This window comes from Boleophthalmus pectinirostris, unplaced genomic scaffold (genome assembly GCF_026225935.1).
Source record: "Boleophthalmus pectinirostris isolate CB_2022bp ecotype Guang Dong unplaced genomic scaffold, ASM2622593v1 HiC_scaffold_22, whole genome shotgun sequence".
NCBI classification, from domain to species: Eukaryota; Metazoa; Chordata; class Actinopteri; order Gobiiformes; family Gobiidae; genus Boleophthalmus; species Boleophthalmus pectinirostris.
This window is the reverse complement of record NW_026571190.1, coordinates 42056140-42061139: the sequence shown is the minus strand read 5'-3', so window position 1 is coordinate 42061139 and position 5000 is coordinate 42056140. Positions and strand designations below refer to the sequence as shown.

At 43.1% G+C, this 5000-nt stretch overlaps 1 protein-coding gene across 1 annotated transcript in view; it reads right to left on the bottom strand.

Annotated features, from left to right (window-relative positions):
- Positions 1-5000, bottom strand: part of nacc1b (nucleus accumbens associated 1, BEN and BTB (POZ) domain containing b) — a 25507-nt gene that overhangs the window by 19484 nt on the left and 1023 nt on the right. The gene's annotated exons all lie outside the window — the stretch shown is intronic.

Here is a 5000-nt window from a genome sequence, read left to right as displayed (position 1 = left end):
AAAAAAAGTTACAACGGAAATGACCGCGGGACTATTTTAATGCAAACGCCGCAACAAATACAAACGCCACAACACATTAAAAAGCCACAACACATTAAAAAGCCACAAATACAAACGACACAACACATTAAAAAGCCACAACACAAACGCAAAAGCCATGACACGTCAAAAAGCCACAACACATTAAAAAGCCACAAAGGAAGTGACCGCGGGACTCTATTTTCCGACGGACCGATCAAGCGGCAAGTGAAGAAGAAGAACTACAACATGAAAAGTAAAGGAACGAGAAAGTTGGAAACGTAAGTAAAAGTAATTTATTGTTTTATCGTTATTCGTTTCACGTTGTAGTTCTTCTTCTTCACTTGTCGCTTGATCGGTCCGTCGGAAAATAGAGTCCCGCGGTCAATTCCGTTGTGGCTTTTTAATGTGTTGTGGCATTTTTTGTGTTTGTTTGTGTTGTTTTTAATGTGTTGTGGCTTTTTTTGTGTGTGTTGTGGCTTTTTTAATGTGTTGTGGCTTTTTAATGTTTTGCTTTTTGTTTGTGTTGTTTGTTGTTGTGGCTTTTGCGGTTGTGTTGTGGCTTTTGCCGTTGTGGCTTTTGTGTTGTGGCTTTTTTTGTGTTTGTGTTTGCTTTGGTTTGTGGCTTTGTGGCTTTTTAATGTGTTGTGGCTTTTTGACGTGTTGTGGCTTTTTGACGTGTTGTGGCTTTTTAATGTGTTGTGGCTTTTTAATGTGTTGTGGTGTTTGCATTAAAATAGAGTCCCACAGTCATTTCTGTTGTGGCTTTTTTTGGTTTGTTGTGGCTTTTTGTTGTGTTGTGGCTTTTGTATTTGTTGCGGCGTTTGCGTTCGTTGTGACCCTCTCGAGACTATAGAGACATGATTTATTTAAAATGTTGTTGTTATTTTTATATTTTGCTTGTTCTGGATTCAATGTTTATGCAAAATTATTATTAAACAATTTATTTTAAGAAGAAAAGTTTAACATTACAGATCTCGAAAGAAGAAAAACATGCAGATGTTGATGAAATTTTTCAATAAATATTTCGTTTGGTCCAGGACAGTTTGGAATATTTAAGGCTGTATGTTTAGAGGATTCGGCCTCGATGCTCTCGTCTTTATCGACGTGTGGAGGAAAGTGTGTCGACCCAAACCTTCACCTCAGCCGACACCTTTTCAGTCTGTGTGTGTTAAATATCACCGTTTGTGAATTAATGTCAAAATATACATGTGACCCAAATAAATACATAAATAAATAAACAAGTAGAAGGTGCAGGATTTTACATCATTTGTGGCTTTTTTCTTCTGAAAACTTTTAATATTACTTCAAAATGAAAGAAACTATTTTTTTTTTTAATCATGTAAATACATCCATTTATTTATATGATTTTCGGGTCTTTGAAATGTGGGAAATAATTTTTGTTCCATGTTTCATACATGGTCTGTTTAAAATGTTTCCGTTTACTTATTTTTGGTTTTATATTGAAAAACGACTGAATGAACGACACACAGATTGTGACGTCTCCAAGAAATCAGTCAGATTTCAGAACTATTGTGTCATGATGTTCCAGAACAAAACTATCGATATGTATCACTTACATATCCTTAACAAACTGGTTTGAATATTTGCTTCATATAGTTTTCTACCATATGGTACAAGATTAGGTTGAAAAACCTCTGACTTTTTGACTCATGAGATTTTTTATTAAGAAAGTTCATGGTAACGGAGGGAAAAGTAACGGAGGGAAAATTGTACAAACAAGTAGAAGGTGCAGGATTTTACATCATTTGTGGCTTTTTTCTTCTGAAAATTTTAATATTACTTCAAAATGAAAGAAACTATTTCTATAAAATATGTCAGTCCTTCCAAGAACATTTTTATTATTTTTAAATACTTTTTTTTTTTTAATCCTGTCCCTTCATCAACAGTTCAAAGATGGAATAACACAAGATATGATGAAATACAAACATTTATTTACATGATTTTTGGGTCTTTGAAATTTGGGAAATAATTTTTGTTCCATGTTTCATTCATGGTCTGTTTAAAACAGATGGAACTTTACAACCAAAAATGGAACAGAAAAAAGGTCAACAGTTTGATAAACTCGAGTACATATGTATCTGTTCAATACACTTTTATATCAGATGAATTCACTTGAAGTTTTGGTCTTGTTGTTTACTTCTGGGGCCACATATAAAAACGCTCATGATTAATCAAAAAGTGGATCGTTAATTCTCCCGACGATTGACTAAGAAACTGTGATCAAATGCTCGTCTTTAATCTGCACCACTGAACAATTTAACATCTAAACAAACTTATAAAGACAAAGACTGAACACAAAGGCCCAAAAACTAAAATCACATTCTGCACGTTTTCCGCTTTTATATTTGAGGTTAAAGTTTTCTCGATGTTCGTGTTTGAAAATCGCCTCAGACGAAGCTGAGACTGAACCACAGACGAACTCAGGTCACGGGTCACGTCCTCAGGTCAAAGGTTAAACACACAGACACAGGAAATATAATGAGACTAATCGACGGTGCTTAACCTCTGACCTCTGACCCTCCTCCTCCTCCTCGCTCCCCGGGGGTCGAGATGAGGGGGGGGGGGGGTCGTTCAGACACACAGGTTCTAACGATGTGAAGCAGGATTCTGATTGTTTTGGAATAAAAATATGAATTAAAGATCTGTTTCCATACAGTTTACAAATTAAATCATAAATAAATCTCCAAAAAACTGAGAAATGTTCAGAATTCAGCAAAAGTCAAAAACGTGTAAAACTGTGGTGGTAAATTATAAAGAAATAAAACTCAGACAGACAGTCGGAGCTGTAAAAAAATATGAAAAATCAAACACTAATCGAAACTAAAACTAATATCGAAACTCGATTCTCATTTTTCTTTTTCTGTTTAGAACAAGAACAAAATCAGAACAAGATTAAAAACACAAAGACTAGAATAAACTCACGGACCAGGTCTAAACCAGGTCTAAACCAGGTCTAAACCTGGACCACAACAGGACTAAACCTGGACTACAACAGGTCTAAACCTGGACCAAAACAGGTCTAAACCTGGACCAAACCAGGTCTAAACCAGGACTAAACCTGGTCCAAACCAGGTCTAAACCTGGACCAAAACAGGTCTAAACCTGGACCACAACAGGTCTAAACCTGGACCAAAACAGGTCTAAACCTGGACCAAAACAGGTCTAAACCTGGACCAAAACAGGTCTAAACCTGGACCAAAACAGAACTAAACCTGGACTACAACAGGTCTAAACCTGGACCAAAACAGGTCTAAACCTGGACCAAAACAGAACTAAACCTGGACCAAAACAGGTCTAAACCTGGACTACAACAGGTCTAAACCTGGACCAAAACAGGTCTAAACCAGGACCAAAACAGGTCTAAACCTGGACCAAAACAGGTCTAAACCTGGACCAAAACAGTCTACCAAAACAGGTCTAAACCTGGACCACAACAGGTCTAAACCTGGACCACAACAGGTCTAAACCTGGAGCCAAACAGGTCTAAACCTGGACCATCACAGTCTGCGACTGATCTGATCTTCACCAACAGTAAAAAGAAGCAGAAATCGTCTTTTGTTTGGTCAAAATACAGAAAACTGTTTGTGAACGAACATGAAGCAAAACCAAAACCCTCCGCTCACAGTTTCCAGGTGATTCTAGTGCAGATGTGTGGAGTTTAAAAACACAGAGGAGCTCTTCCTGTATCACCACATGACATCACCAGGTGGAACTCAGTCTAAATGTGCAGAGTTTATGCGTTAAACACGTGACATCAGAACACGAACCTGAATATTTCAGACCCTTTTAACTTTCCAACATGATCCAGGTTTTACAAGACACAAGACGAACACAAGACGAACACAAGACGAACACAAGACGAACACAAGACGAACACAAGTCTCACGTGAGGAGCAGCGGGGGGCACCGGGGCACCGTGAGGCGGGCAGAGGGGCACCGTGAGGCGGCACCGGGGCACCGTGAGGCGGGCACAGGGGCACCGTGAGGCGGGCAGAGGGGCACCGTGAGGCGGGCAGGGCACCGTGAGGCGGGCAGAGGGGCACCGTGAGGCGGGCACAGGGAGCACCGTGCCCCGCTGTGTGCCAGTCGGACGCCGCTCTCCGGGACGCCTCCTGGGGCTTTAGCGCAGAGGGGGGAGGGACAATGAAGCAGCTCCGGGCGCCGCGTGTCCGCACCTCCGCACCGCCGCACGACAATCCGACCAAAAATAGTCTCCGGGATGAAATATTTAGCAGTTTCATCGGAGCTGGTGGAGCCGCCGGGCCGCGCAGAGCCGCCGCGGCCGAGGAGCACGCGTCTCCCTCGGCGACATTTTGGAGGGGGAACAACGTGTGTCTGTCCCGCGTCTGCGCTCGTTTTTCAATGCAGTTTTGTCAAGGGGCTGAGATCAAGTCAAGCTGCAGGGGGGAAAAAAAAACCCAAATTTCCGCGTAAAAGTGCGAGAACGTTCCGCGTTTTGAGTTTTTTTTTGAGTTTGTGGAGCTTCGCGTAAAAGCGGATTTGAAACGGGACAGCGCCGCGTCCTTCCCTCCCAAAATGTCGCTTATGGTATAGCCTGATTTTTTTTTTATTTATTTCACTTTAACACCGACAGCCATGTTGAGTCTTCAGGCGGGAGAAGGGAAGAGGGAGAAGCGGGGGGGCGTCTCGTCTGGAGCAGCAGCAGCCGAGTCTGGCGCTCCGTCTCCGGCCGACATCAACAGGTCATCCCGGGACACGGAGCCAAAGCCGCCGGGGGCCGCGCGGAGGAGGCGAGGGCCCGGAGGAGCGCGGGACCCGGAGGCAGGGGGCTGGAGGGAGGGGATGGAGGGAGGTTTAACCCGTGTGGGGCAGGACGAGCGCGGGTACAGCGGGTACGGGGCGCTGGACGGACCGGCGGGGGTAAACTGGTCCAACCAGGGGCCAACTCAGGTCATTTCTGCGCAGCGTGTCCCGACCGGAGCAGCCGAGCGCGGGGT